A 22,730-nucleotide genomic window follows, 5' to 3' on the forward strand; every position below is an offset into this window, starting at 1 on the left:
CTGAAGGGCCTCGCCGCGCGCCACTCACTGGACGAAGCACGTGCTGGCCGAACAAGAATGGAAGCTTTAACCAGCTGCTATTCAGTGCAATTAAAATATGAGTTGACCTGCTCTAATGTCTCAAGTATTAACATTACTAGGGCGAGCAGGAGGTCCTTAACCTGTCCATACAAAACTGACTGTTGCCTTTCCTGTTTGAAAGGTCCCCAATTACTGAGCAGGTTTCTCAGCCCAGGGGTAGAAGTGGGAATTTCCCAGACACCAATACTTGTCCATCCTGCTCCCCCTTTCCTTATATGCAAAAGAAGGAACAAGAGTGCAAGCGACTGAATGAGATCCCCTTCTGCCCCCTCCTTATTGTGGGCGTGGTCTCAGCCCCGTCCGGAATCCTGGCTATAAAAGGACACCTGCTTTCAGGGTCGGACACCCATCAAGACGACTTTGCCTCGACACCAATACCCAAGCGAAAGAGACGAGATGAAGGCGGCTGTGCTGACGGTCCTGTTGTTCGCGACATATGTCAAAAGCCTAAGCATACCAATAGCAGGTAAGCTCACAAGACTCTGATTTTCACTTGAGACGTGTTATCATATACCTTTATTTGCGAGAGCGAAAGGTGTAACATTAGCAGGTGATGCCTACAGAGAGGAGATGAGGGGTTACTGGAGTTAGCTTTTAAGGGAGCAATTGTATATAATACCATGTCCATCTAGGCCACGGCGGCTGCACGTCAGAGGAGTGACTCCCCGCCGTAATTAGAGATCTTTGCATACCAAGAGAGGATGTGTCCAGTGTATCTGCTGGTTTGACGGATGCATTTCAGGCAGGGCTAAAGGTAGTACTCAGTTTGTAACACCAGGGCCCTTGTCCAGGAGACGCTTGCATCACTCATTGCCAATGTCAGCGGTTTAGACTTTATATACATTAAAATGACTAATACCGGCTGCCCAGGCTATTCTTTTATGTTTTGGGTGACAGGTATTAGTCATTTTTAATGTATAGAGAACTATGAAACAACTGTTGTTGTCTTCATCACGAACTTAGGCAAACAGCGCCACTGTTTGTCTGACTGTCATAGGTGCTGGTGTTGACAGTAAAGTGCGGTGCCGAGAACCGGAAACTACCGCCCAAACTAAGCACTGACTGAACGTCACGTGGGCTGTGTTTGTTTTTTCTATCTTCTCACCATCCATTTTTGTTCAACACCATTAAATTCCCAAAGCAGGATTCTCTCTGCGAGTGAAAAAGTACATTTCCCTGACACGGGGGGAGTTTTTACTCTACTCCATAGGGGCTGCTCCACATTACTAGGGTATACGACTGTCAATGAGACCCGGCAGCCCGGGCCAGGGGCAGCAGGTCTAGATTTGCAGATGGTGGATCTAGCGAGGCTCTGCCATCATTAATCCTGCAGTGCCCTCTCCACTAGATGGGCTGAGGAGACGACGAAGACGGTTGGCGCGCCATCTGACGGTTCTCTGCGACCAACCATGGAACCACCTATCGAATGAAGCCCCTAGGCTTCACTGGAATCAGAACAGTGTGATAGCCCTATTTAGAAAAATAGGAACAATTAACGACCCTACAGACGACCCAACTTATCGGGATAAGGAGGACTGACAGGAAAATGACAACCAACCCTTATATTGCTGAGCTGTACATGGGCTTCAGAGCGCTACTGAGCCACAGCTTTTCAAACAAAAAAGGCTCTCTCGTTCAGGGGTGAGGCAGACTGTAAACATTAAAAGCTCTGTTACGAACTACTGGGGCATATTTGCAAGGGCTGGCGATATAATTATCGCCGCTTTAGCGTCCGTTTTCGGGTGATAAGCGGTGATAATTATATCGCAATATCATCAAGGACACGCTAGCGCGTGTTTCTTTGATGTAGAGCCCGTTTTTTCACAGCCTCGCCTCGCATCGCTAATGAGATGCAAAGAAGGCGTGGCTGTGAAAACAACACATGAAAATATCATGAAGGCGATATTAACAAGGAGGTGCAGCGATAAAAAAAATTACGCTACCTTCGGCCTTAATGCTGGAATTTAACGTCTGTTAAATTCCAGACTAAGGCATACTAATAATGGTAGGTGGATTATGCTGATATGACCACAGGGACATATCAGCAATGTTATCGCTGTTTTCCATGGAACATCGCTGGAAAACCAGCGATGTTCCATGGTAAACACCGCTATCGCTGAAATATTATCGCCATAGCGCTATGTATTGTTAATATAGCGTTATGATGGCGATCATTTTCAGCGATAGCCGGCGATACTATTTCTACCGCTATGTGGGGCCAGCGATAATTATCGCTGGCCCTTGTTAATATGCCCCTACTGAGCTTTGGGAATGTTTTATATAGCACAAACTAGACCCGAAGATATCCGAGTGCTTTATACTAGCACCAGTTGCATTACATAAAGATGGACACATTCAATTTGTTCGGCACAAGGAGATTTGCCCAGTAATCACAGGATGTTGTGTGTCCCTGCCGAGGCTCGAGCAGGTTTCCCATCCTGGAGGTCGCCGATCTAGCCGTTAGGCCATGTCCTTGTGACGCATAAACCTACTCAAAAGTTGACGGTTGAAACCGGACGTAATTAGACTGGACTCAGCGCAGTCTGTTCGACACATTACATAACCCTAAATTTTACTGTGAATAAATGTAACAGTACACAGCTCATAATAAATAATAGCTGTTACTAAGATTCAAGATATGGCACTCGAAATAGCCGCCTCAAAGGTGAAACGTAAGGTGACGTTGACGTCTGATGGCTCTGTACAAAATAGATAGCACAATTTAGGGGCATATTAACAAGCCCACATAGCGGTAGAAATATTATCGCCGGCTATCGCTGAAAATTATCGCCATGATAACGCTATATTAACAATACATAGCGCTATGGCGATAATATTTCAGCGATAGCGGTGTTTACCATGGAACATCGCTGGTTTTCCAGCGCTGTTCCATGGAAAACAGCGATAACATTGCTGATACGACCCTGTGGTCATATCAGCATAATCCACCTACCATTATTAGTATGCCTTAGTCTGGAATTTAACAGACGTTAAATTCCAGCGTTAAGGCCCAGGTAGCGCGATTTTTTTATCGCTGCACCTCCTTGTTAATATCGCGAAGCTGCCTTCGCGATATTTTCATGTGTTGTTTTCACACCAATGCCTTCTTTGCATCTCATTAACGATGCGAGGCGAGGCTGTGAAAAAACGGTCTCTACATCAAAGAAACACGCGCTAGCGTGTCCTTGATGATATTGCAATATAATTATCGCCGCTTTTTGCCCGAAAACGGACGCTAAAGCGGCGATAATTGTATCGCCAGCCCTTGCTAATATGCCCCTTGGTGATTCCAAAATTACTACTTTAATGTTTAAATGAAGGTTTATATCTGTTTTGGGGTGGGGACTTATTTCTTATACCTCTGGTTTTTTTTTGTTAGGTGCCGATTGTACAGTTGTGAAGAGGTCTGTCTTGGTCACGTTTGGCCCTTGCTCCGGATATGTCACTGTCGGATACTGTTCCGGAGGCTGCCGAAGCAGTTCCTCGTAAGTGATTTTATGTTTGTGGCCCGGAGGTGAATGGGTGTTGGGACAAACAATTCAGTTGGATAGGCAACACATATACACCTTTATTTATAACCTTTTCTTTGCTCAAACACCTGCAGGCAGGGCTTTAAGTGGGATGAAAAAACTGGGGGGTCTCTCGAAGGGGCTTGGGCAGTGTAATTAAAGGCATGGCTTAAAACGCCTAAGCTAAAAATCTGTGCTTAGCATAGTGTGCCTCCCGACTTGTTTTTTGCTGTTTCTGTCATTGCATCCATATATATGATACAACAAGTAACATCATACCTACAACAAGTCAGGACTATTGGCTTTGTCAATAGTTGTTAGTTGCATAAAATAAAGAAGCAGCAACTATGACTTGTTGTATATACTATTGAAAAAGCTTCCATTTAAAGCCCTGGTGACACCTCGATGATGGTGCTGATTCTGAATTTCAAAAAGAGAAGGGAAATCCAGAGAGAAAATGACTCTCTTTAAAGCAGAGGTCTTTAAACTGGGGGGCGGGTCCCCCTAGGGGGGCCTCAAGTGATCCCAGGGGGGGGCGCCAGTCTCTGGCCAGAAGAAACATTATGCTTTATTTTCAGCCCAAAAAATGAGCTGCAGTAAGCTCGTCTGTAATGGGCCATCATTAACATCCTTTGTCATTTAAATCCTGGCTGGGAGAAGGCATCAAGAGGAAAGGGACTCCAAATTTTCTCTAAAACCCCCACTACCATTTTGAATAATCACACTGTGGATACTATTACACATTAGTAAGTCCTGCCTCACCAGAATAGTATGTTTGGAAATCCTGTATTTGTTTACATTTCTAAAACAGTGACAGACCTTAGCTGCAATGTTTAAATAAGTCTAGAAATATTTAAACATTTCCAGTTAAATAGAATAATTGAGAAAAATGTTGAGGGGGGAGCCGGTGATTTTTTTTTCTATACTGGGGGGGCGCGGAGATAAAACGTTTGAAGACCACTGCTTTAAAGGATTTCCCTTCCCCTACAACGCACATCTGGCATGACGCCATGATGTAACTTCTCCACTAGTGAGAAGTGAGCAGTGTGAGCATGCGCACATGGATGTGCCTGCTGTCACTGCTGTCTGTAAAAATACGGACCACCTGTGCCAGGGCACAAAACAGATCCCGATAGAGACCCGTTTCGAGGCCCCCTTTACAAAACTGCCGGTGCTCAGCACGACCCGGCCCACTCAAAGCCCTGCCTGCAGGGATAACACATATATTACAATGCATTACCCAATGAAGGGTTATTAGTAATGCTTAAATGGTCGAGTTGAGATCAAATTTCTGCATTTTTAAAATGATTTTATAGTTTGTAATAATTTGCACGGTTTCACAATTCAGAATGTATTAAACAGTGTGTCCTTCCTACTTATCAACTAGCGGTGGGAATAGAAACGGTTGTAGGATAGAGGGACGCAAGGCTCAACCACCTGTGGGGCTCTGCCAGGCAGCCCGAACCGCGGATGCGAGTTAACCACGCATTCCCTTCCCACGCATTCCCTTCCCACGCACGCCTTTACCTCGCAATTTCGTGGTAAAGGCGTGAATGGCAAGGGTGTATACTCTGCTAAGTTCCCCGCTACTCCGACCCCCTTCCCCCCGCCCCGAGGCTTCCAGGAACACGCGAGTCTTGCCGCGTAGATCCGGATGCTCCCTCAGCCTTTTTACACAGTCCCAGCTGCCCTAATTGCACCTAAAATTCAATCCATCCGAAGGCACGTCCGTAGCATTCTACGGCAGATATGAGCGGGAAGTGCTACAGGCAATGCTGTTCTATGGCAGGCTTAGGCAGAATCTACAAATCAACAAAGGGCAAATCAGATTCATCTGTCAGATTTAGTGAAATGTCAATTTGCAGTAATTTATGCATATGTATTCAAGTATAGAGGAAAGTCTAATGAGAAATCAAAAGACCCCTTGGCTCTTTTAATCAAACTAATGTTATCTCTCTGGGCGAAGAGCAGAGAAAAGAAACGGACTAACTTCAAAAGAGCCCAAAGCTGCAAACAATTGATGCTATCTTATTTTAGCTGTATTTCTCAAAGCTCCAAATCCATTATCACAAATGAGAATATAAAGAATGCCGAGCTCGATATTACCCATTTTACCAAACTGGTGCATCATAGTCCAATTGAAATGATAATATGTAGTATCAGAGGTTAGCAGCATGCATTGGATCTATATTAATTGGGCATACATGCCGATTTAACAATGGAATGTAAAATGTTGACAAAGCCTTGATAAAACTTCACGCTTTGTCATACGGTACACACGGTATACATAGAGAACATGTCCATGTAGGTAAATATTCCAGCACTAAAAGCTAGCACCTGCATGAAATAAACAAGATACATGCTCAGCTGGAAAATGGTCAGGCAGACATGGGCACAGCAGAGACACCATTACCACATAACATTTATTTGACCTTGTGTGTACTTCTGATAATAAAGGGAAGTACATCAAACAGAAATATGCATTTTTGTTCGGGTATCAGATACAGTGCTAGGGCATGCTTCGCAAATGGGAAAGGGAAGAAAAGGATTCATATTCAAGCCATCCCACACAGTTATCCTGTTCTGAAAATTAGACAAAGGTATTGTCACACGTAAAAGAAAATGATTTATTTTAGTTCAGAACTTCTATCGTTTTAGAACTGCTATAGCATACACAATAGAGTCCCTCGTGGTCAGAGGAGACCAAGTGATGCAATAATTGCTCATATTGGGGCCCATTTTTGAATAGTGCTTTACATACCCACGGATGCTATTCACTGAGATCTTGGAAGAGATCCACCTACACCTCTTATTAACCAATTTGTCGTCTATGATGGGGAATGTCTCTGTAGCCTTCCCTCTCATTTTAAGGAACAGCTACTTGAAGATGAAAGACAGGATATGCAAGGAGATGATCAACATGTGTGACATGTCCAGGGAATAAGTAACGTTGTGATACTGATTCTCTTCAGACGTGATCCATGACAAGGGTGCAGGCTGGGATAAGGAGCTCATTGACCTCTAGCACACTCCCAGACAAGTCCTGCCCATGTCAACCTACTGACTGCAGTCCACTTTCTGAAGGCTGGATCCCTCCCGAGAGTCACAGAGGCAAGGCTATCCTAGTCCCTGCACCAGGTACTGAGATGCATCAACATCAAAGTGCACCATTTTATCACCATGCACTAGCAACTGGTCATAAAGGCAATGAGTAGAAAGGAAATTCTATTGAGTTGACCACTTCTGTCAATTATTAGAGGCCATCAAGTGCATGTCAGCCATCAAGCTAAAGAAAACACTTCTGCAACAGATACTTCTGGCACTCTGTCAATGTGTAATATTCTGCAATGTAAGGGCTTTCCTCCGTTACATGAATGGTGCCTTTCCTGGGTGTACACCTGTTACCTGCATATTCTGACAGTCTGTTCTTACATGTCAGGTGGTTTCTGAGGATTTATGTGATAAGTAAATTTACCTAACTCATGCTGGAACTGCTTGTACACCTGGGAAATGGCATCACAAATGTAGTCAGTAATAACTGCACCCCATCCCAATACAGAACTTGAGACTAATATTGACTGAATGCCGGAATGGAAAGTCTGCAACAATTTCAAGGTAACCATATTATAATTAATGCTATCATTACCGATCTCTTCACCTTATTTGATGACAGACTACCCTGGCTGAACTGATATATAACAGAGCACACACACGTCAGTCATCAATGTGTACACTTTTGGTATCCTGAGTCCGCGCTGTAAATGCTTTAATCATACAGGTGGCTGTGCCACGGTACTCCCCAGAAGTACTGTGCGAGATCATTGTAATCTGTAGTGTGCTAAAGGGCTTACGTGCAAACCTTACAAGACATTGGGTCAATTCTACCATTGCATTCGGGGTCTAGAACTACATCACTGTATCCATGAAGACTGCCCCAATGCTGCTTCAATTCAGGAAAGAGTTGAAGACTAACCTCTTTAAAGAACACTACGTCACAATGTATTAACCATCCACAACTCAGAACTTTCTCCTGATACTCGCTGACTTTAAGTTTGGCTTTGACGATGCACAAATATCCAATGGTTTTGGGTAGGTTTGTGCTTTGGAACCCCATATTCATACATACATACCCTCCTATGAACTATGGCCCCATCCAAGTTCTGGAATTCAGATCCTGAATAGAGGCCAAGGTTGCAGGTGCATGACTGACTCTTGGCCTCACATATTACTTGAGCTGCTAGTTTGGTTGCTCCACCACAGGTGTTGGAGATCTTTGAGTCAATGCAGAATTGAGGGATATGGCACTACCTACATATACTATCCACTGCTTCAACACCACGATACCCCACCCAAGCTTGCAATTCTAATGTAATATATTTTCATGTACACATACCGAGCACTATTGGACCCTTTGAAATTATGCAATTTTGCTGCCAAATCATTTGCTACATATGGCCTTCCTGACCTTTAATTGCGGCCCTCTGGCAAACAGCAGCACTGGGCTGCTGTTCGCTTGACAGAGTAGTAATATTCAGAAAGCTGTGAAACAAACAGGCATTCTTTATTTTACATGTTAATGAAAGTAACGGTAAAGAAGAAAAGAAGGTGACCTAGACAACTTAACTTTAGGAACACCTTAAGTTTTGAAGACATATTGCACTAAACATGATGTGAAAACATGATAAACTCTGCAAACTTTAAAAAAGTGGATTTTAATAACATGCCTTCGCATTATACCTTAGTAGATCAGATTACATCACTGCATCGAGAGGTATTTTTTAGCATGATCTTGGAAACATTCATGCTGTCGCCATTCCGAAAACAATGCCATTACTGAACTAAGAGGCAAGTCCTTTGTTAGGGGTACCTTGTTTAAAGCCTTGGTTGATATGTAATTGGTACCACATTATAGTTTATTAAATAAAATACATGAAGGTTTTGTAGAGCACACATCTTGAACTCATATATTTTAGAGGGGTCTCTTGGTATTAACAAAGGGTATTTACGAGCCGTGCCCTTTGTAAATACCAAAAGTTGTCAAGTTAGGCTTTCGTCTCAGTTTACCTTTGTGAATCGGGCCCTACGTGTCTGCCTCTGTGAGCCCTATCTCAATAAGGGCCAGGAGATTGGAAGAGAGCTAGTTAATAAAGCTATGAATTTGGAAAGTATTTCTGACAGAGGATGCGGAATTGAGATGCTATCTTGTAAAAAAGTTTTATTTTGAATGAATGCTGGATGGGTACGCTAAGTGATATCTTTGTACAAGCAAAGTGTAGACCACAGGTGCAAATGGAGATAGGCGTTGCCTTTCTAGCAGACGGAATTGTCAAAGTTGAAAGTGGCGGAAAATGAGAAGTGTTTCTTCTTTTTTCTCGATACCACACAGAGGTAATGTTATAGCTTTGTTCTGATTAGAAGGATTTAGTATACAGGATGCCAATCTGGTGTCCCCATTACTGCTGAGGATAGGCTGAGATTTGGGTCATTAAGAGCCAACAGCACTGAAGAAGAGATCATCGTGATAAAGAGGGGCATATTCTTCAACTTGTGAGCCATTTCTTTTTGGAGCCTCAATGTTGCATTTCAATGCAGCCCAGTTTGCAGGTTACCTTGAAGCATCAATCTTTTCACTGTGGTAGATGTTTAGATTGAGGAGAGTACATTTTGCAATTCTGCTGGAGAGGGTAAATGCTGGCAGTTCGCACTGGAATCTTGCTATGAGAACAAGGTCAAGACTAGTGGTGGGCGGTTAACTCCTCCCCGCCAGCAGAGTTTGCAAAGTTTTTACCAATCCGTGCTCCGCTTGGAGAGCAGTTTGGCAAAAACGCCGCCACCTGGCGATAAGAATGTTGCCTGATCCTATCATGGGATTTCCTCGGAACAGGCTTGGCCTTCACAAAGTTTGAAATGTACTGTTCCTGCTGTCCTTGCAGTAAGGGGTTAGCTGCTGCACTTCTCAGTTAATCGAATCCTAGCTGGAGCAGGATGGCAGAGAGGAGGCTAAGAGACTGACGGCTGCGCCGCAATGGATAACAACATGAAACTATGGTAACCGTCTTGGGAAATGAATGCAATAACTAAATGCGCAGTTGCAATATCCATTTCATTTCAGCATACTGGGATAATAATAACTCCGCGCCATGTGCCCTCACAGCTGCTATTTCATTAAGTAAAGCATGCCTCTTTAAATGATTTACCAAATCATCACCATCTTAGTCCAAATGCCCTGTTTGGTGCAGTGGAATACTAGGTTGAGTTTTCAGCCCGTATTTACTTTGCCTTTACTAATGTGTAATGTTTACCCTACAGTTCATAAAAGTGTGCACCTGCAGAATCCGGAAGCAGTTGGCTAACAGTTTACACCACAAGTTCAAGCCAACTAAGCCTTGTTGACATGGGAGAGTGCAAGCGGGAAACAGCCTTTACAATGAGTGTGAAGTGGGTCGCACACCGCTCGTCATACTAGCAAATAGCCCCATAGGATTCTGGAGAATGTAGTGACAGCGGCGAGTACACCTATGCCACGAGTAAATAGTTATAATGCCATCCCTGGACACGTGTTTCGAGGTAATTGCCTCTCGTCAGCAGGGAGCAGGTATGTATGCGGGGTGCCAAGTAGACTGCCAAAATATATAAGGTATAGTACCTCTCACGGCGCGCGGGTGCGGGATCCAGGCTCGACAGCCCATAGCTCGAGGGAGCTTTAAATACAAATGTGAAGTGGGTCGCACACCGCTCGTCATACTAGCAAATAGCCCCATAGGATTCTGGAGAATGTAGTACTACATTATCCAGAGTTCTATGGGGCTATTGGCTGGTATGACGAGCAGTGTGCGACCTACTTTGTTTATGTATTTAAGCTCCCTCGAGCGATTTGGGCTGACGAGCCTTGGTTCCGCACCTGCGCGCCGTAAGAGGTATTTTACCTTTAATATTTTGGCAGTCTACTTGGCACCCCACACACCTACCTGCTCCCTGCTGACGAGAGGCAATTACCTCGAAACACGTGTCCAGGGATGGCATTATAGTGACACACTCGTGGCATAGGCGTACTCACCGTTGCTACTACATTATCCAGAGTTCTATGGGGCTATTTGCTGGTATGACGAGCAGTGTGCGACCTACTTTGTTTAAGCCTTTACAATGAGGTTTTTACCTCGTGCATTTATCACGCATTTTTTAGCAGACATATTTTTACCACGTGCATTCTTTTACAACGCATACCTTTACCACACAGTTAAGGTACGTTGGAGCGGTGTGGAGGTCTTCCCCCACAAATACATTGTTTTTATATTTAAGAAAAATGTGTGGTAATGGCATGCGTTGTAAAAGCATATATGTTGTAAAAACATGCGTGGTAAAAAAAGGCATTCAATATATTTCCCTGTGTTGTGCCGTCGTAGAACCCTGCAAACCCTACTTCTGTGTTAAGATTAACGCAGCTGCAAATTTGTTCACGCATTGGCATAGCCAATAGGTCTCGCTCTTGGGACCTAATAAGTATTTAGTTATGCAGCACAATATCCTTGGTGCAACAACATCAACCGTTGCATGGCTAAACACTTATAAGGTCCCCAAGGCGAGACCTATTGGCTATGCCAATGCTTGTTCCTTTTTATTGGAGACCCCCCTGTACTCAGGACATGCTGCCTGGAGATGTGGGATTGATATGGTGACCTATTTGTCAGATCAACCGTCACAGACACAAGTCACATCTCTGGGAGTGACCAACGCACCGAAACATGGGAAGTATTTGTTTTGAGGGTTGGGTAGAGGCTGCAGACTATTGCAGGTGATCATTTCTCCTGAAGAAGGGCAGGGGTTTGGCCATCAGGTTGCATCGTTTGCGCTGTGGTCCAAAGACCATGCTCAACTCACCAAGCCATTCTGCTACATTAGAACTTTGAAATCTGCCCATCCAATTTTAAGGCAGGGATTTTGGGCCTCAAGCAAGCTAAGATTACTCGCATTGAATATCCTTACATTTTCAAGCTACTACATTACTTCTGTGCTGTGAATATCCTTAAATTATCAGGAGGAGGGGAAAATCCATGGGGCTGGCAAAGTAACAAGAAATTTCCCAGGGCCATGGTGCTCTTAACGTGGCCTGCAGATGCTTGCACATGTCTTTGTGTCTTCTGGCGCAGGATTCATCCTGTACTGAGGACTGGTTTCATGAGGCATTAGAACAAAGCACTATTTTAAGAACTGCAAGGCATCAATTCAAACTATCATTGGCCGCGATCACCTACAAATGCTCATATGCACCGGCCTTAAAATGCTCATGAAAATAGACAGAGGGGAAGCATGAGGAATGAAGAGCGGTGGGGGGGAATACAGCCAGCGGAAAATTAATGTTGTGTTATCACTAAACTAGTCATTGGTAAGACCCCTTCTGCTTTATTCCACACAGGTCTGAAGTCCCCCCTGGTACTTTATCCTCCTATGCATGTTTCGCCCAGATCCAGAGACCTCTCTCGGGTACTGTGTTCAGTTCTGAAGCACACATCAACCGCGATAGGGCTAGTTCTGGAATATGTCCAGTTCTGGCATACTGTGCCCAGATCTAAGGGCTAGCTCTGAGATACTGTGCCCAGCTCAGGAGGCTACCTCTAATGCACTGTCTTCAGATTAGAGGTAGAGCCGAGGTCTGGAGGCCTTATAAGAGTACTGTGCTTAGTTCTTTTGCTCGCATCTGTAGTGATGTGTACAGTTATGTGAAGCAAGCTCAGGAGGTTACCTCTTGTGTACTGTGTTCCACGTACTGACTTACTGCATGCACTTCAGGAGGCTATCTCTAGAGTACTGTACCCACTTCTGTAGGTCAGAACTCAACTATTATGTTGTAAATGCTGTAGATTATGGCTGCCATGGAAGGTAGAGTACCGCAGTTTCTGTACTTAGCACCTCTCATCCCTACACCCGTGTAGGTCCTGGAAGCCACTCAGAAAATGTTGCAATCAATCAAACACATCTTACACACACACTGCTCCTTTCCACACAGCAAAATGAAAATCTTACAAGCAATTGAAACAGTGACATTTAAAAGACCTCTATTTAGTTCAGATATCATTCAAACGCTAAAACAGCTTACTCGTCAGCTGTAATGGAAAAAGAGGACTATAAGGCAATGGCATAAGTGCAGCTGACCAGTCCACAAAATGTGTGAGGGAGCAATCTCTGACTACCACTAATGTCAGGGAGAGTGGAAGCAATGGAGGACGAATGGAAGCCGTTGGTGGAGAAGAAGCGGTAAAACTGTAGACACAAGCAGTTTGAGGGACAATGCCACGAATGGATGGGTCTATGTCAAAAACAGTTATGCAATGAGGTAAAAAATAGACTTAAATTGGCGATGTTGTCATGTATAACGACTACCAACTTGCTGCTTCCAGACGAGTGAATAAGACCGCAGTGCGTCATGATTGCAATGATGGGAAGGGACAAGATAGGATATGTTTATTTTTCCTTGCATTTTTTTTAAAGTGATGTTGAAATTCTATGTTCTCCAAATCATTTTTCATGGATTAATTTTATATCATTATGATAGTTTGTAGTGTGGCAGACCTAAGCAGAGATCTAGCGCAATAACAATAAAAATTTAGTTGATTTGCATCTTTTCATTATGTGGAGCAGTGGAGGCATTCTTGGCCTGAAAGTTGTCTGGATTACTAACTTCACGAGTCAAATAAAAACAATACCCAAACATGCATAAGCAATCTTAAACTCATCACTTCCTTAAAATGCTCACTTTATACAAAACCAACACAAATTGTAACCGTTAGAAACATGTGGCTCTGTATTGTATAATTAATTACGTTATCTGATCCTAGGTGCAGCTTATGGATTTGAGTAATACAAAGGCACTACAAAGAAACGTTCCCCTTGGTCATAAGCACAATAACATATGCACCATTTTACATGTCACTGTAAATTGTTTTGCCTATTTTGTTCACCACCGCATCATTAAAGTTGCTCGATAGACATATGGAATGTGGAATCTTAACCTTTTCAACATTAAGCCCTGCAACGTGAGTCATTTAACTTCCGGTGAATAGGACAACTGCTTAGTGGGCAAACAATTTCAAATCACTGTAAACTGAGACAAATTTGTTATGGCTCCTCCAAACAATAATTTACTTAGCGGTTTATGCTTTCCTACATAGGGGCATATTAACAAGCCAGGCGATAACATTATCGCCGCTTAACGGCAGAAAACTGCCGCTAAAACGGCGATAATGGGCTTGATAATATGCTCTATGGAATTCCAATTGAAGCCCATGTTAGACGCCCTTCACATCTAACAAGGGCTTCAATTGGAATTCCATAGAGCATATTATCAAGCCCATTATCGCCGTTTTAGCGGCAGTTTTCTGCCGCTAAAGCGGCGATAATTTTATCGCCTGGCTTGTTAATATGCCCCATAATGTGGTATAGCTACCATGTGTCAGAATCTATAGATTACTTGTTCACAATCAGAACTAGAAAAAAATATATACTGCAGATTGTTAACTACCTATTCTATGCATAAATTACTCTGTGCTATTGGCACACAACATGTTTTTATTAGAAACACATAGAAAAGAGGAAACATTGTTTAGTCATTAAATATGGTAGCTGCTCAGAGTATCCGGCTATTACATTGTGGACTGAAAGGCTCCTGGTTATTGTTGCCATAAGTAAATTGTCATCTGGTGAAGAACAAGAGGATTGGGGGTGGGGGCTTGTGCTAGAACAGGGATACATGGTGGCCCTACGATAGTGTAGCAAGGAAGGGCACACATTGCTAGGGTGCACTCTGCAGAGTGCCCTGGGTTGGCTTAGGAATGACTGGAGGAAACTGCTACGACACTCCTGGGGCGGGGGGCACTATGGTGGGGTAGAGAAAAAGAAGGCAGTGGGATACTATGGCTGCTTTCAGGCATTGCGCTGGAGTTGAATGACGGCAGTGCAACTGGGCATATGAAAATAAGGGGGTACTGTTATCACTGTCCCTTGTAGGAAGGATAATCCAGGCCTAAAATATGTATCTGGTGATAAGAGCACAGATCTGGCCACAGACCAAGAAAGGAGGAATGGGCATCTGCTGATATAGGAAAGATATTCAATGACACTGGATAATGCTGCCCACAAGCAAGGGAGGGAGGGACAGAAGAATACACAGAGGAAGGAGGCAACCTGCTCTGTGTTGGTATGTGGAGGACATGGCATTGTATTGGTGTAGAGCTGGTGCTGATATGGAACAGAACCTATGAGGAAGTGTGTTGCTACATTGAGAATATGTCATTGTGTTGGTATGAGGGTTGGCGCGGATCTAAGCAGTGTTAATAATATTTTAATCTGAAAAAGACAGGTGTTACAGGGTATCTGTTGGTTTGGGGCAATATGCTGGGGTAGACAATTCTGGTACAGGCAATGGTGGTTTAATGTGGTTCTCGGAGGAGGATCGTTGCTGGTATATGGACTGTCCTGCTAAGAGGAAGGAAGCGCAGATACAGCTGGTGCAATTCTATCTTCCGACATAGCAGATTGAGCATCGCTGAAAGATGCATTTCTAAAATAGTCCTTCTTGGCAACGGAGGTCTCGCTTTGCATTCATGAGAGCACTGTGAATCAGACTATATATTCAGGGCCGGACTGGCCGTAGCGGGCACCGGGCAATCCCCCGGTGCGCTGCACAGGTGGAGGCCGGTTTTGGGTCCCTGGGTGCCGTTTTTGTTACAGGGACGTTCTTGCAGCATAGCTGCAAAATCGGCCCTGTAACAAAATCGGCCGAAAACCGGCCCTGGCACAGAGCTCGGCGGCACCCGAGGGGGCCGGCTGAGCACTTTACCAGGGCCGGTTGTGGTTCCCAGTCCGGCCCTGTATATATTTAGTTAATATTTGCCGTCGCACGCTGCAACAAGAAAAACAGCAAGCTGCAATTTATGAAACTACCACCGGAGGGTAGCAGAGGGCAATAAACCTCTCAATGAATGTCTAAAACCTTCCTGGGAGTGGTGCGTGCGTGCGCGCGCAGTCTGCTCTTTTTGGAAGCGCATACACGTGCCTGTGGTGCGCCCCTGCGCGCTTCCGCAAGGTGTATGCCGCCACAAGCACGAGTATGTGCTTCCAAAAAGAGCAGAACAAAGGCTAAAGGTCCTCCTATTCAGCGCGCGCTGCATAGGCGAGACCTAAAAATGGGGAAGTCCTACATGTTGCCCCAAAGGGCGAAAATACCAATGAGACACAGTGATATGTGGAGAGAGAGTGGCAGAGAGAAATGTAATGGGTGGAGCTGCAGAACTCTATTCTGACTTTCCCTAGTTTAGGAATAAAGTTAATTTCAAGTATTTATAAATAAGTGCAGGTATCCAAAGGTTTTCTTTAGGAGTTCGACATCTGCACTGTCCAATGCTGGGGTTTCAAAATATCAAGTATCCCTAATTTTCATTCCACCTCATGCCTCTAATCCTTCGCCCTGCACTTCCTCTCTCTTTAGCTCACTCTTGTACATTCTATTTTTGATTTCTTCTTTTGTCATTGTTTTTCTAACTTTCCCTTGCTCCTTCTTTTCAACTTTTTTGCCTCTCTCTCTTATTCTCAGTCAAACACTTTTGATGAAATATACATCTCGGTCTCCAGAGTGCCGGTGCCCAGAGCCCACCACGAGCAGCCACCACCACAAATTAAGCACCGGAAGAAAGTTTCTCCCTTATAACCAAATAACTGAGGATGTGAAATTCAGGAAGGAGATTGTGAATACTCCCCATTCCCCCTTTTGAAATGCAACCTGCTCATGTATTAAGTGTAAATAGAAGAAAAATTACGTTTCTAGACCGCAGAAAAAATAGAAACATACATTGTTGGAGTGATGTGAATGCTTTGGTGAATATTCTGCTATAATAAAATGTAAGAGAATCAGAAGTTATGATTTAAGTGGAAAGACAGATGCCCACTCACAAATTTTCACTTTACTACACCTATTTGAGATTGTCAACAACACCTGCTGCCCACGGTGTGAGGCAGCGGCCTCCAACTCTCTGCGCGTCCTCACCCCGACCTGCACCCCGTCTGCCCAGCTGCCTGCAAGCCGCAACCCTGGTTCTGCCAAGGCTTTATTAGAAAAGAAACCCTGGTCATTTCCTGCATACTTTGGGCACCCAAACTGTGGACATCAGGGGACCTGCTCTCTATGCATGGAAGCCCGTATGGCACAGTTCAGGATGCACTGTATGTTGTGAGTGGCATGTGTCACAATGTTGGCCACGATTTTGTTTGCAGGGCATGCTGTAGTATGTAGGCTGTGTTACACCTTTACAGGGCATGGAAGGCTAGGTTGTGCTTGGTGTGTTACATATTTCAGGGTATTGGGCATATGGCACAGCCTAGATCAAGGGAGGCACAGAGAAGAATGTATTCTCTCTGATATGACGTAGTACATATGGGGCAGTGCAGACTTTTTTCCACACTGCGTAGTGCATGCATACCTACTTCAGAATTATAACAGAAACACCCCACTGTGGGTGTCCAACTGTGTCTCACACTGACAAGGACTTTGCCGAAGGGTAGTTGGGCTTTGGAATAGTCCATCATCCTTCCAAAAGGCATTCAAAACAGTTTTCTCGCCATGCAACTGGACTGACAAAGAAGAATGTGAAATAAAAGATTTTTTGATGCGGCCCTCTGCAGCTGCACCTGTGGAGGTCTGGCCTGCCAAACACACCAGATCGCGTACATGCTGTTCGGTTAGCAATGGCTGCTGTTATACCGTTGTCCTAGTATAGTACGTCAAGGAAGGGTTTTTCAGTCTACTTTGTAAATATGTCAGTGTGCTTTGCAGCTATATTTTATCACCAACATATGTAAAATTAATATGTCACTACGAGCGAGAGTTTAGAGAGAATAGCAAGAATACTTAATTCTTTTTTAGCTCACATGCACCCTCTACTGGCAACATGTAGTGTAGAATAGCTCTTATTTCACCCTGTCAATATTTTACTACCAAGGACTGCATCAATTCATGGTCTGCATGTCGGTTCAAGTTACTCACACAGGGAACGGAACTCCGTGGAATTTCAGAGTCTTCCGTATCTCTGGAAATCCGCATAGTGCACCTCCGCCAGTTCTGCCCAGGGATAGTCAAGATTTATTTGCGTATGGCTGGGTCCAAACTGAGGTGGCATGGTGGTTAAAAAATTGTGGATTGGGGTTTGGCCCGAGCGAATGACAGTGGCTGAGATTAACTCAAGCACTCCACCCATTACCTCAAGCATTCCACACATAACTTAGATTTTTTGCATTTAATACCCTAAGTGCACAGGATATGACCAGACATGGGCCCTAGGCTCACTGTGTCCCTGGAACAAAGCTACAATTTGTTGAAGTCCCCATAGCAGGTTCCAAACTGTCCTTGGGTTGCTTGTTCCAGTTCAGGGAGGGCCTTGCATCGCAGTTTGGGCTGGACTATTCCCACGAGGAACAGAGTAAAGACTGATTTGCATATGGCTGTGTCCAAACTGAGGTGGAAAGGTGGTTGAAAAATGATGGATTGGGATGTGGCCTGAGCGATTGCCAGTGACTGAGATTAATTCAATCATTCCATCCATCACCTTGTTATTTTGAATTTCTCAAGACACATATTTTGCAGACTCGTGTGATCAATTCCATGATTAAAACTCAGTAGGCACTCTTGAATGTATGGAACTTGTGCAGTTTTGAGCAGTGTAGAAAAATAAGCCTGTGTCTGTTGAGACATTTGAAAAATAAGAACAGAAGTCATTTATGGCCTTCCTGGTACTTTGAAAGGATGTTAGACTTTTATTTTGTCTTTTTGGCTAGCCCTTGATCAAGACCTATTGCCCACAATATGATGTGCATAGATTGTGCTTTGGGCCACACAATTGCTCATGATTGGATGGCTTTTTTGTCTATCTCAGTACACTGGATTACTTCCTCACACTCTCCATGGTCTTTCCACTGCCACTGTACTTTTTAAATAGCTTATTATTTTTTTTTTTTTTTAAGTACCCTACAGATGAAACGTAGTAATCTTTATCAATTTCCAATGCCCTTGAGTTTCGTCCTTAAGAGTGAGCTTATGGCATGGACGGTATTTGGACTTGATTCAGAGCAGTGTTTCTTCAAAAAAGAAGGATAATCTGCTGAAATCCCTAGAAAATCAGCTTGCAACGATCACCACACAGAGCATGCACTTCTTACCCCTCAACAAGAAGTGTCATAACTCCTTAAAGTGATTGGAGCCTAGCACCTATCTCCTGTAAAATCCTGTATATTGTTTTAGTTTAGCTTTCTTAATAAAAAGCGTCAGCTGGGTTTTAGTTTCCTGCATAATTTTGTCTATAAAAAAAAGATCAACGGTACTCTTTGCATCCATTGATCTTGCTAAAGCTCCTACAATTACGCTTCATAATATTTTCTGTACACTGGGTAACGCCACCCCACCCTGACTGATACCTAATTGAAGTACAAGGAGTTTTACTCTAGGAGCCTTCTTACTCCAAACTGGGGGCATTTTATCAAGCATGGCATTAAAATTATCGCCGCTTTTTAGTCACTTTTAGTCACTTTGCCCAAAGTGGGCAAAGTGACTAAAAAGTGCTTCCGGTTCCGTGAAATAGCTCCTACTGTTTTTTATAGGGACATTTGAAAAAAGAAATAGCAGCAAAGATAAAATAGACATTTTGATAAAGGGTATTATACTCACTGGTGTAAGTAGGAGTGGTGCCTATATATCCAGCAAGCCCATTATCTTCTTTAGGGGCATGTCAGCAACAACCGGCGATAATTATCGCTAAGCGCACTTAGCGCTAGGATAATTATCGTCGGCTAACGTGGATTTTTATCGCTGAGATAGCGTGCTATTAGCAACGCTTATCTCAAAAGTGATCAAAATCCTAGCGCTAACAGCCAAACGTGAGATTATCACTGGAAACCCAGCGATATTCTCACGAAGTTTGGTGATGATAGGGCCTCACATACTTAGCCATGATATCCACCTTCCATAGGCTATCATGGCTAAGTCAGTCCTGGAGCAGGCGTAAGGAAAGTAGCGATAACAGGGGTTATCGCTACTTTTCTTGCCGCTAGGATGATAGGAGAAATGTCGCTTAGCGACGTTTCTCCGGTCATGTCAGGTCAGGAATGCCCACTTTGCATCTCATTAGAGATTCAAGGCTGGGCGTTAAGAAACTGGGCGCTAATGCAAGGTTTCATGCGATAGCATGACCTTGCTAATTAGGCAATAAAATTATCGCCGCTTTTCGCCCGAAAACGGACGCAAAATAGGGGATAATTTTATATCGCCTCGTTGCTGATATGCCCCTAAGCATCTCCACAGAGTTTAATTGATAAATCTGGGATTAATTATTAGTTACGAAGATCCTCAGATAATGTATCAGACTTTGGGAGCTCGCCTGCTGCTGAAGAGAAGCAGGAAGTTACTAACTGAAGTATTGAAACGTAGCAGTTCTGTTTTTTTCTGGTTGATTTTATATCCCCCAATCCATTTACACTGCTCAAACTCAGTTAACACCCTGTGAACGTTCTGCATCTCTGTCTTGATATAGGATATTATCATCCACAGACATTTTTATTGTAGCCACCCCATTATGGGTGACTCAATCCCCTCATTCTTCTGAATCCTGACAGCCAAGGGCTCTATAAAAAAGCACACAAAAAAATGGGGACAGAGGACACCCCTAAAGCGTTCCCCTCTTTATATCTACTTACCCCCGCATGATTGAAATTCACATATACCTTCACTTGTGCCCCTTGATATATATTCCATAGGATTAAAATGAATTGAGCAGGAAAGCCAAAACTCGCAAGCCATAAAAAAAGCGCATTCCAGTTAACCAGGCAGAATGCTTTCAACCATTATTACAGCAGTAGCCCCGATAATTTTAAGGGTGATTTTAACTTTATTCAGGATTTGGTATGGGAAGCAGCTAATGAAACTAAAAAAGTGGTGGACGCGCTGAACAAATGACTTTGAATTAATCGATCCATGGGGCAGTGATCATCTTGGTATGTCACAATGTACTTGCTTCTCAGACCTCTTTCATTTAGTCTCCTGTATTGTATCGCTGAGCTCCAATCTACAGTTGATGTAGTCCTACAGGCTAAGAATAGGCCTCAGGATCAACAACCCCCTATAGAGAAACATCGTGAAAAAGCTAAGCAAAAGCTAAGCATGACTTGAGGGAATTCTTCATTATGGAAGAAGTTATTAGCTTGAAGGTTTTTCAGCAGTCGGTATATGAGGAGAGACAGATGAGTGGGAAATTTCTTGCATGGTCAATTCAGTTAAAGCACAATCCCACATTCCCACATTCATATGGGAGCTGCAGAAGCTACCTGCTGGAGAAGTAGTTTTAGATAAGGCTGAAGGGTCCCAGGTTTTTCTGGAGCATACGTATTGGATGAATGAATGCTGTTCTTTGCAATTGGTTTGTAAAAAAAGCCCAATGTTGATGGCTTCGTTTTCGATGTAGATCGTTATGTCCAGAAAATCCAGTTTGCGGATGTCTGCTGTGCGTTTAAATTGTAGGAACTCGTCCCTGGTGTTGATCCATCTATGGAATTCCGGCAGGTTGTAAGGGGTGACTTTCCAGATCATGATCACATCATCAATGTAACGCTGCCTCAAAAATATTTTAGCTCTGTATGGGTTGTTGTTATTGAGAATGTGAATGTTTTCAAAGTTACTCACATACAGCCCTGTCCCTGACCAGCTTTTCCAACTCCTCAAAGGATTGTCGGACACAGTGCAGCCCCCCCTAATTAGCTGGTGGTGCACAGAATCACCCTCAATGACTAATAGGCCACGAATCAATGAGAACTTCCTTTGAACTTTTTTGGTCACCAATCCCAGATGTAAGAGTTTCAAGTACTGCAAAGTTTTCTTAGTTCAGGTGGGTTCTGAACAGCCGAAGTGGTTAAGCAAGGCCAAAAATGGACTGTGGATACATGTGTTCCCTTCTGAAGGGAGCCTCGCCTGGCGGCATCTGATGGGCTGCTTGCACAAGGAGCAGGGGCAGCACTCATTTGTATAAGGAGGGCCTCTGTCTAGTGGCACAGTGTCAGTGAGTGAAAAGCCATGGTTATGAATGCTGTGTTTGATTTAGGAAAGAGAGAAATGTACCACTGTCAACTACCCTCAAAAAAAGCTTCCACCGTTATGAAGCTTCAGCATTAGGAGGTGCCTAAAAAAAGAACTATCTTTGGATTTTCATTATATCAATATTTTCTACTGATACAGGTATTACAATACTTTCTTGTGTTTTTACTTGACAGGTACTCGCTCGCACCATTGGTAGCGACACGCAGCTGTCTTTGCTGCACGGAAACAAAAATGGCGGTGATGACGGGGAACCTACCATGTAAACCGGGAGGTTCCTATACTTATAATTACTATACTATTGCTGGATGCGCGTGCACCGAATGTGGTGCTCTTAGTTTCGATGTGTCTGCACTGCCTCCACTGGAAACCGCTGAAGTCCCAGCTGCCGATGAAGTCTCAGATACAAAAATTGCTGCATAGAAGAAAAGACAAACGTGTAGGAACCCTGGAGAATATAGGGGGGCAATAAAGGTGAAATGAAATGCAGTCAGTTAAACTTGTCTCAGATTTCTCAGATGTTTGTAAAAATGCATCTCTGTATTACTCTCAGCAAGTCTGGGCTTGGGCCAAAAAAAAACTAGCATAAAGAGAAATCAGGTGCTGTTGTAATGGGGTGACTGACTCTACTCCTTGCCATTCAGCCTTTACGTACCGCCGAGTTTTTTTTAAATAAAATCTTAATAATCCCTTAAGGGCTAGTCTCAGGGTGTCTGTTTTTAGTTACAACAGCATTAAATCCGGGTTGAGAATTCATGCATACATTGTAACTTTCGAATATTTCCCATCACTCCCAATATTTTTCAATCACATTTCTTCATAAAGTGACAATTCTGATATGTATTGTAATTGTAAGTAAAACAAGTTATGCACCTGATTTGTTAATCTCAAATTTTAGCATAGATACTGTGTTGTTGTATTACAGTCTATGTGAACAAATGCTGTTTATTTCAGCCAATATATTATTTGCTATTTAATATGGTGATAATAACATCGATTAAAGGGAATGTTGAATCGTT

General features: G+C 43.5%; 1 long non-coding RNA gene across 1 annotated transcript; it reads left to right on the forward strand.

The window, feature by feature from the left end:
* Positions 1-416: 416 nt before the first annotated feature.
* LOC146860902 (uncharacterized) lies at positions 417-22,730 on the forward strand. The gene is made up of 3 exons (XR_014978887.1): positions 417-547; positions 3,461-3,566; positions 21,888-22,730. It is a non-coding gene; the product is annotated as an uncharacterized LOC146860902 (long non-coding RNA).

Source organism: Triturus cristatus, chromosome 3_1 (genome assembly GCF_964204655.1).
Source record: "Triturus cristatus chromosome 3_1, aTriCri1.1, whole genome shotgun sequence".
In the NCBI taxonomy this organism is placed as follows: Eukaryota; Metazoa; Chordata; class Amphibia; order Caudata; family Salamandridae; genus Triturus; species Triturus cristatus.